This window comes from Mauremys mutica, chromosome 2, assembly GCF_020497125.1.
Source record: "Mauremys mutica isolate MM-2020 ecotype Southern chromosome 2, ASM2049712v1, whole genome shotgun sequence".
Taxonomy (NCBI): Eukaryota; Metazoa; Chordata; order Testudines; family Geoemydidae; genus Mauremys; species Mauremys mutica.
The window spans coordinates 274,912,432-274,923,227 of record NC_059073.1 but is presented as its reverse complement, the minus strand read 5'-3'; positions in this window follow the sequence as shown (position 1 = coordinate 274,923,227).

The following is a 10,796-nucleotide window of genomic DNA, read 5'->3' as shown; positions in this document are numbered from 1 at the left end:
GCAGCGGACCTGCCGCAGGCATGACTGCGGAGGGGACGCTGGTCCCGCGGCTCGGCTGGACCTCCCGCAGGCATGCCTGCGGCGGCTCAACCGGAGCCGCCGGACCAGCGAACCGCCCGCAGCTGTGGGAGGTCCAGCCGAGCCGCGCGACCAGCGGACCCTCCACAGTCATGCCCGCGGGAGGTCCGCTGCTCCCGCGGCTCGGGGGCGCCTCCCCGGCATGACTGCTTGGGGCGGCCGAATTTGTAGAGCCGCCCCTGCCAGTGTGACCAAGGCTGCAAGTTGTAAAGGTTGAGGTTGGCTGGCCCAGTGCCACTCGCATCTTGCTTGAGGTGGGCCTGGAATTGGTGGCCTCTGTCACCTTCCCCGGGGTCACTCTGAAAAGGTATTGGAGAGGGATCTCTACTCAACATCAGTGAAAGCAAGTAGCTTGGCAAAGGTGCTGAAGTATGGGCCATAGGATGGGGCAGCTCCAGGGCTGGTAGTGCAGGCTGTTGCTTCAGTGTAGAGGATGTCTCAGGTTCCCTTGTTGGGGTATAACTCAGATCCTTGCTGGGCTTGGCCATCTGTGCTGGTGGCTGAGGTCCATAATAGGTTGGGGGGTTTATCTCTGGAAGAGTGGTGTTTTAGAGTCCGCTTTGTGGGATAGACCCACAAGGTGCTTGAAGCTGTGGTCGTGCTTGTAGTGAGGCGGTGTGTCTCCCTGCTGCCCTGGAGAGAGAAGAGCCCATCCGGAGGCCGGGGTGGGCGGAGCTAGGAAGCTCAGAGGGTCAGGCGGCAACCCAGAAGTATAAATGCTCATCCTCAGAGCTCAGTAAGGCCACAGCCACCGGACAAGCTAGACACCTCCATCTATCCCACGACTGGGAGAACCCTGCGGCCCAAGGTGGACGCCAGGACTGGCCGGACCTGACCTGCGCCCACTACCCGGAGGAGGAGTTGCTGGACCTGCCCTGTGCCCGCTACCTGGAGGAGGAGTTGCCGGGCCTGCCACTCGCCCACTACCCCGAGGAGCCTAGAGGACAACACTCTGACCCAGGTACCAGCAGAGGGGGAGTCTGGAAGTAGACCGGGGGCAGCCGACCCTAGTCTGGCTGCAGCACTGCCAGAGCCCATGTCAGTGTGTTGTGGCCAGGATCCCCACTGACTTAGCAGCGAGTCTTCTGCCACTGTCAGGGCCCCGGGCTGGGACGCAGTGGAGTGGAAGGACCTGCGTCCCCCCTGCCACCCAACTCATGGGTGGCCGTCTACCCCTCTCCCAGGCCTGCGAAGGCTTGGGCCTACTGTTGTTGCTCAGCCCAGCATGAGGGCCTGAGCACCGGACTCCTTGTTGCCCTGCCCTGACCCAGGGCCTGGGCTTACGGTGTTTGACTTTGCATTTTCACTCTTTGGTCTCGTGGATGCTGGGCTAATCTCTTCTGTTCCACACAGTATATAACACAAATGTTTACATTAGAAAGTGCTGAAGGGTTTGCTAATCTGCTGGGGCCACTGCTGATGTAGTCAGTGATGAAGCCATTGGTGTCAAGGTTGTTGGTGTTGATGTTGTTGAGGCCTTCTTTGAGATCCTGGAATATAGTGCCTGCTTGAGGGAGTGCTGGCGAGTGATGATTTCTTCAGCTGCAGTCTGGTGGTTAGCATTTGCTCTAGGTCAGAAATGACCCACATAGACTGCTCTAGCATATGTAGTTTGAGCCAAGTAACCCTGGATTTGTGAGTCCTCGAGGAGACTCTGGCAAACAGAGCACCTGTCCAGGACATGGCCTTCTCCAAAGCAGAGCTGGCATCAGCTATGCCCATCTGTGATAGGAATGAGACCACCACAGGATGAGAAGGGTTTGAAACTTGATGGCTTTGAGTCAACCAGGAGATGTGGTTGTTGGCTCAGTGTATGGTTGGGGGGTTGTTTCTTTTTTTAATCAAGATATATAAGTTGTATATAATTTTTTTATATTAATGTTATTGTCAATAGAAAATGTAAAGATTTTAGGGATTTTTAATTGTAAATGTTAATGACTGTGTTAACTTTTAGGAATTGTTGAATTTCTGTGTCTGTTCCAGGCTGTAATAGCCTCTAAGGTCAAAAAGAGCTGTTCCTATGATGGTCTGCAACTTATTATTTCTACTCACATATATTGAAAGGGAGAAAAAAATGTTGTTTGTTCTGGTTACAACAATTAATATTGTTTACTTATTATACACAGATGTTTTAAAAGCTAAAAATAAAATGTCAAAAATTAATTTTTAAATTTCAAAATAGTTAATAACAAAGAGCTTGATCCTGAAATGGGATTACTCACACTAGTACGCACCCTGCGTCACAGTGTTTGTAGCATCAGGACCTAATGGTACTTATTAGAAGATGAGAGGTAAAACAGGGGCCTTGTTTACTGGTAGTTATTAAAAGCACATGATGTTCTTCCCAACAGTGGGGCCTGGTATCTTTTCTTATCTAAATTCTATTGGGTAGTTACTCTTTAGCTAAAATTACTAATTTTGTTTAAATAAAGTACAGTTCCCTTAATTATTGGGTCAGATCTTTTTTGTTGTAAACAGTTGTAGCTCCACTGAAATCAATGGAGTTTCACCAGTTTATACCATCAGAGGATCTGGCCCTCTCTGTTTACAGTTATTAATTGTGTAGTGTTACTGTGTTCAATTTAAAGGCTTTTGCCATTCACTCCAGAGGTAGCTGAATTTGGGTGACAGGGGATGTGATTCCTGCATATTTGTCAACCTTGTAGAGCACTTTGAGATCTTTGGATGATGGACACCATGGTCCCAATCCTGTAAACATGTATATGTGCGCTCAATTTTAAGCATGTGACTATTCCCATTGATTTGAATGGGTTAAAGTTAAGAATTAGCTTAAATACACCTCTACCTCGATATAATGCTGTCCTTCGGAGCCAAAAAAATCTTACCACATTATAGGTGAAACCGTGTTATATTGAACTTGCTTTGATCCACTGGAGTGCACAGCCCCGCCCCCCGCAGAGCACTGCTTTATATCCAAATTCATGTTATATCGGGTGGCGTTATATCGAGGTAGCAGTGTATTTGCAGGATTAAGGCCAATAGCTGTTGACATCATGTGAGTACAAAATAGACAGCAGTTTCTAAGTCAATGCATAATGCAGCTCATTTGGCACTAGGGTATATTCATAGTGTTGTCAGAGGCTGACTAAGCCACCATTACAAATAGTCCTTGGAGATTTGGGAATTTCTTATGAATGGGAAAACATTGAGGAAAAAATAAGATTCACCACAGTTAATGTATCATGCTATTAACAACACTAAATAAATGCTTTCACAACACAATGCAGTTAGAATAAGAGAAGTGTGTTTACTTAGTGGGAGAATATTAGGGTTATTCTCAGGAGGCTGCAGCAGTTTCATATGGAAGATTTTATAGAAACCTTGGAGAAGAGCCTGGCAGGGATTAACTTCCTGATTGATTGCATTGTTGTTTTAAACTAGTTTAAGGGATAACCTATTTTCTACTATACAACATGTAACAATATTTGCATTACAGTGTGCTAAAAGGTTTACACTAAGTACTTCCCGGTAATAGAGGAGGGAAATGAACATGGAGACACAAAAAACTCCTCCATGACTATGTGAGCGACGGAATGATGGGGCAATGTAGAAAAGTAGGCTGATTTTAGTGATGACTAATGGGCTGCAAGCTGCTATTTTATTCCCTATGCTGCAGGTGAATAATAATAATAATTTTGTGTTGCCAGAGCAGTTGGAAAGAAGCCTTAAATGGAGTGGTCAGGGCCTGAGAGCTGAAATGCAGCTAGAGAAGATTACCTGAGAGAACACCAATAGATGAGATTTATGTTAACTGGAAACTATAAATGAGAGTTACATTAACTGAAGACTTAAGCATCTGCTTATGTGAATGTTTGTTAGTAATATTTTGAGCTGATTTGGAGGCTACACAAATCCTCCAGAGTTTGATACCAGACCAACCTTTCTTAGTTTGTATGGAGGTTTGAGTTGTGTTGAAAATTTTTCATAATCCCTTATGCTAGATTAAGAAAAGTTACCCTGCCCCTGTCTAATGTAGGCTTTTGCTCACAGGTCTGGGCAGAACCCAAATCCACTGTGATCTGGGGGACTTGAGGATTGCATTTGAATTATTCACATAGTCCTTGTGGAGATACTGGCACAGATTAACAAGACTATTGGAGTCGCACTTCATATAAATCTCATTGGGGTGAGGGCAAAGGTGGCATTTTTTCCTGATCCTGTGGATGGCAGGCACAATCCTCTGTCCCCAGCACAAGATAGAGCAGCCTTGACATTGCTCTATCTTAGACAGGTTGCCTTTGAGTGAAAGGGGCTGTTGTAGTAGCCAGGCATCAGGCAGACATAGAAACTCTCCAGCCATGACCACTACAATGAGTATCTGTGGATGCTCAGAACCTCTGAAAGTCAGACCCAAGGTGTCCAGTTCAGGGCCAAACTCAGTGGCCAGTGTTGAGAATTTTGGACTAAGAAGAGGTCTGGTGGGCTCAGTGTGGAAGGGCTCAGTAGTTCCAATGAGAACAGGGTCAGACTATTTCTGTGCCCAGAAAGTGGCTCCATTTAGAACAGAAAGGGAGTCTGAGAAGTTTGGACAGTCTCTAAGGTAAAGGGATGGCTTCTGTGGGACTGGGGAAAATAAAACCCTTTCAAGAGAAAAGAGATCAGAAAAAGATTAGGTAGCCTCTGAAGCAAAGGATCAGGGTTGGTCTCATACAAAATGAGGAATGTGTGATTTGGAAGCTTCAATGGGATTAAGGAGAGCAAGAGAAAACTGAAAACATGTAACGGTAGGAATCACTACTGGGATTAGGAAAATTTAGTGGCACAAACCATCTACCATAGCTTAGCTTTCCTTCTGTTGCAATCCATATAGACAAAACCAAAGTGGAATATACTCCCTTATCAGCCTCTAAGAACCTGAGCCATTCTGTCTGTTGACTGCGTAGTGTCCTACCCAAGTTCCTGAATCAATAAAAATGCTTTTAAAATAAGGATTCCGGGGTCATCTGACTAAGAGAACAATGATCTACTAAAACTCTCAAGAGCACTTGGGGAAAAACTGCTATATTTCTTGTTAATATCCATCATTAGTGCAAATCAAACGTGCTACAGATTTTACCATTGTAGTATGTAGTCTAGACACATAGTGATCAGTACACCAGAGCTGCAAATTAGACCCCTTCCTGCCAGGTTGAGCAGTTGGCTCATATTTTATTTTCAGGCAGAATAGGGTCCCTTAGAGTTCCAATGGAAAGAAAGCCAAGAAAAGAGAGCCAAATAAATGTGCCACGTAAGAGGCAAGAATGTCAAACTAATCACAAGTATCGGTGGGGGGGGGGGGTAGCCGTGTTAATCTGGATCTGTAAAAGCAGCAAAGAGTCCTGTGGCACCTTATAGACTAACAGACAAAGTGGGTATTCACCCACGAAAGCTCATGCTCCAATACGTCTGTTAGTCTATAAACTAATCACGGTATCCCACCAGAACTACTGACATACACATATTGCTGAAATCGCTGCATATCAATCTTGTGTGAAAATAGGATGAAGCTGGAAAGCCAAACTTGTGTGTGTCAGTGATAGATTTAAGGAGGTTATTGTTAAAACAGGAAGCACTGCACTTTTAAATGTGTCTTTTTTCTAAAAGATTAAAAGAGTGAAAGAGAAAAGTAATGAGTAAGAGAGACAGAAAAAGAGGAAGTATTGAGTCACATACGAGATTTTTTTTGAAGTGTTTCTCTTTCCCTACCTTCCATACAAAAAAGCACATGGAAAGATAATGGGTAGGATGTTTTTGAGAGCAAGGCATCTAGGTACTTTTCAAAATCCCATTAGGCACCTATCTTCATAGTTAGGCACCAAAATAACTAAAATTTTGCCTTGGCTGAACAGCTCTCATATCCCATTACCAATCCTCTGATACTACCCATTCCTCCTGCAACTGAATTAAAGAACGAATGAAATTAGTGTACTTTGTGATCTTGAAAGAACAGTCCTTCAGCTGATTAAATCACTTTGTCTTACAAGGGTCTAGGAATTAATAGTTATGAAAACTATAAGAGCATTATAGCAGTATCTCCTATGTATAATAGCATAGATAATGAGTGAAACAACATTATACAGAGCTTTTTCTCCATGGCAGTCAGAACACTTTGCTTTAATTTCCAACTATCTTTTGCTTTTCATTGGAGATACAGATCATTTTAAGACAATTCTTTATCTTGCTTTAGATAAATTATCATTTTATGCTACTCATCTAAATCTCACAACTTTCTTCTACCCTTTTAGGAATAGAGGGTATTTTAATGTCCCTTATGCAACTGAATCTAGGTAACATTCTTTCTGTTTTTTTTTAAATGAAAGAGAATTCTGTTTTTACTTATGCAGAACTGGAATTAATTTGCAAACTGGACACCATCAAATTAGGCCTGAATAAAGACTGGGGGGGGGGGTGGATGGATCACTACAAAAACTAGTTTCCCTCTGCTGATACACCTTCTTGTCAACTGTTTGAAATGGGCCAACTTGATTGCAGTGGCCTCATTAGCACTACAAAAGTGATTTTTCACTCCCTCGATATTCCCCCTTCTTGTCAACTGTTGAGAATAGGCCACTTCCACCTTAATTGAATTGACTCGTTAGCACTGACCCTCTACTTGGTAAGGCAACTCCCATCTTATACCTGCCCAGGGGTGGCCCTAGGTATTTTGCCGCCCCAAGCATGGAAGCAGGCTGCCTTCGGCGGCTTGCCTGCAGGAGGTCCCCGGTCCCTTGGATTCGGCGGCACACCTGCGGGAGGTCCGCCAAAGCTGCAGGACCAGCGGAAGCTCCGCAGGCATGCCACCGAAGGCAACCTGCCTGCTGCCCTCGCGGCGACCAGCAGAGCGCCCCCCCCGCTCCCGCGGCTTGCCGCCCCAGGCACACGCTTGGCGTGCTGGTGCTTGGAGCCGCCCCTGTACCTGCCTACTGTATTTTCCACTCTAATCATCTGATTAAATGGGTTTTAGCCCACGAAAGCTTATGCCCAAATAAATTTTTTAGTCTCTAAGGTGCCACAAGGACTCCTCATTGTTTTTGCTGATACAGACTAACATGGCTACCACTCTGAAACCAAAGCAAGTCTGTTATACTTATTCCTGTTCAAAGAAGTTTATCAAATGCAGGGATTGGGTTTTTTGGTGGCTAATGTAATCTCTGGATTGAATAAATGGTAACCAAATACCTTTATTTTAACACCATCTGTATCATGCATCTTCCTTTATGGAGCAGAAGCATGGAAATCTATAACTTAAATTGATAAGATGAATAACCCATGGTAAGAAAACAATGATGGACATATTAATGACATGCTTTAAGGATGCCAACGCAACTGCCTTGTCAAATGATAACATGGACACCACCTGGGATGAGGAAAAGGGAGCAATTTAGAGAAATATTTTGCAGAATAGAGAAAGTAGGCAAATCCATCAAACCTGACACTCAGAAGCCTGAACAAACCAGCACAAGACCAAAATAAATGGCAGAAACTGGCAGATACGCTACATACCTGCGGGCGCAGAGAAGGAAAGAAAGACGATATTACCTAACCTTCATCCTATCTGCAAAAGCTACATGGTCTCATGGAATTCCTGAAGGATTCAGTCCTGTCTAGATAGAATTACAGCGCCTTAAGCACATCCAGAACGTGCAGCCTTTGGCTGGAGTGGGGCATAGGGGAAAAAAGGCAGGCAGGTGGGCTACTTGATTTAGATGGAAGTCAGACTACTTTCAGCAAGAATTTAGGGTGAGGCCTAAGGAACACCTTGTTCTTATGCAATATGGTGTTTGGATGACCATACCCATAAATGCCTATATCCTACCTTTGAGGCAGATGTTATTGCCATTAAAAAGGCTGTCTTCATGGATAAATGGTGAAGTGAGTAAGTACAGAGCTAGATGTTCAAAGGATGGTGATAGCACTATGTTAAGGTCCCAAGGAGGTGGGAGGTCCCTAATCAGGGGGAACGTGCATAAGGCCATTAAGAAATTTGCTACCTGCAACAGGGTACATCACCTCCTGAGAGCCCTCTTGCAGCCTAGATTGTCTCTGTGGCGCTGTACCTCAGTTTCTCTTCTTGGACTCCTTAAAAACTCCAAACAGACTTTTCTCTTTCAATAGTACCCTGGTATATTATCATAAATTGTTCCAATCGAAATAAAGTCCCCAGAGTCCAAATTTCATCCTTCCCAGCCCTAACTGTTCAGCGTCATCTTCACCCCCAGAGTCTGCTCACTGGCACTCTCTCCTAGGCTTCTCTCCTTACTTCCCCCAATTGTTAGAGGTCAGTGGGTAGTCCTTCCCCTACTGCAGTGGTTCCCAAACTGGGGTTCATGAACCCCTGGGGAGGGTCGCAAAATGTTACAGGGGGTTCTTGGGAAAAAATTCCCTAATGGCAGACAGAGCTGTCCTAGGGACCCCGGACAGCACAGGGCCAGCAGACTTCCAAGAGCTAAGAAGATCAAAGCAAGAATATATATCACACTGAGATTTAAACTTCAAGACTCATCATAAGAAATGGAAAGGGTAGTGGATATTTTTTGCTGTTTTTAAAATTAAATGGGCAGCTAGTATTGTTTTTAAAATTATGAAGAACAAGTTTAAGCTTTGTTGTAACAAGCGTTGTTTGCCTGGACTGCTCAAGACTTGAATGCTTGTTTGGGAGGAACTCTTTGAGTTGGCTTCTTAAATACCTTCATGCTGTTTCACATCTGATACTCCTTGATGAAACATAGGAGCCGTCTCTTATAACAGGCTTATTCAAAGTGATACAAGCTACAAAAGTGAGATCTTGGAAGAGTGTTGCCATTTTCATAATGTAATAAAATAGTGTAATGATAAATAATAATTAATAATAAATAGTGTGTAATAAGTATGTCAGAAAAACAAATTTTATATTTCCAAGGTCAATGCTTTTATAATTTATACTCGGACATCAACGTGGACATCTCACAGGTGTGAGACTCTAGGGACAACAAGGAGGATGAGGAAGAGGAGGCGGAAGAGAATGGGAGACAGGCGATCAGTGGATCCATACTGAGGTAAAGGAGAAAATCCCTGGAAATATTCATTTTTAGGAGGGGATTCACGAGACAACATTTTAGTGAAAGGGGTTCACAGGTTGTTAAAGTTTGGGAACCATTGCCCTACTGGCATCTCTCTTTTTATAAAGTCCAGCTGCCATCTCTTAAGCCCATTTGGACAGCAGGTAATCCGTGATAGGTGCACTAGACCCAGTACCCTCTTAAAGGGGCCAGTCGCCCTGGGACACCACTGTTACATGAGAGACTACTATGTGACCCTGTAGAGGGCAAGATTAGTTGATATTGCTGCCAAGTGGACTCAAACTGATAGCTAACTCTGATCTCTTCAGCAAAAAATATAGCCAAAATGGCAGGTATCGGAATCTCTAGGGGAAATAATTGATGGTGTCCAAAAGAATCTGAACGTGAGCACAATGAAGCACATATGCACTAGAAGTGGAATAAGAAGGATTATACACTCAAAGAAGCAGCTTGTATCATTGCTTTTCTTGTGTCCCACTTTTGTGCCTTTGAGCTTATACTTCAGTGTAGACTAAACATTTTGATTAAGCTTAATGAATAGAAGTTATCTGATCTGAAAAACACTGTTCTTCTGTTCACTGGGTCAATCATGGCATTCTGTTGCTCTTGTTGTACTTGTTAAGTTACTATCTGTGCACTGTATGTCACTATTGCCTCTAACACAGAATAGCTGTAGTGAAAAAAATAAACACACACAATGCTTACTGTTTTTTCTGGGCTGGAGTACTCACTATTAATTTATAAAATTTCTCTCTGACTAAAACTGGGAGAATGTAGAATCCAACAACCTTGTCAACAGGGACTTCACAAATGAGGTCACAATTAAATCAGAACAATTGAGTACAGTTCATTGGCAGTAGAGCGCTATGGGTTGTTTCTTGTTGCCATTGGTCATTTTGAATATTGAGTAATAACTGTACAAATAATTTCTAAAGTAAGACAAAGTTAGACAGTGTTGTTTAGCTTGGTCTCATATTCCAGAGCACAAGCGTGCTTGTGTGTCTGCACAAGTGCATTTCTCTTAGAGGAAGATTAGGTAGATCGATGTTGCACCCAAAAAGAATACAGGAAAAGTTTGTGTCTGTGACAGCTGGAAGTAGAAAAATTACTTGGATTATATTAAATGTTACACTGTGTCCTTGTAAATGCAATGTCGAGTCAGGCAAAAGCACAGGGCATGAAAAGACTATTAAAAGCTGAATGATAAAGGAAAAGTCAGGGTGTTCCCTTTCCATTCTGAATCTTCAGCTTAAAATGTGTTCCTGTTACCCTCGATATAGTTCAGAATGTTCTTGCCCAGCACAAGAGACTAAACAGAAGTGTTTTATTTGGTCTCCCAAGGGACTCCTCTGTTGCAGCTGAGAATGGAACAGGAGAGAATGACAGAAGTTCTATGAACTCTTCTGCTCTGTATAATAGATGATGCTCCAATTCCACATTAAGCAAGGGAACTACTCATACAGGGCTCTTTAATTCCTTATGGACAGATTTTAAGATGTGCTGAGGACCCACAGTTCCCACAGAAGTCCCTGGGTACTCAGCACCTCTGAAAATCAGGCCATAATTGTATAATGTTGATCTAAAGCCTGGTCTACACTACAGAGTTAGGTCAAAGGAAGTCGCCTTAAGTCGACCTGTTAGTGTATATGACTACTCTAC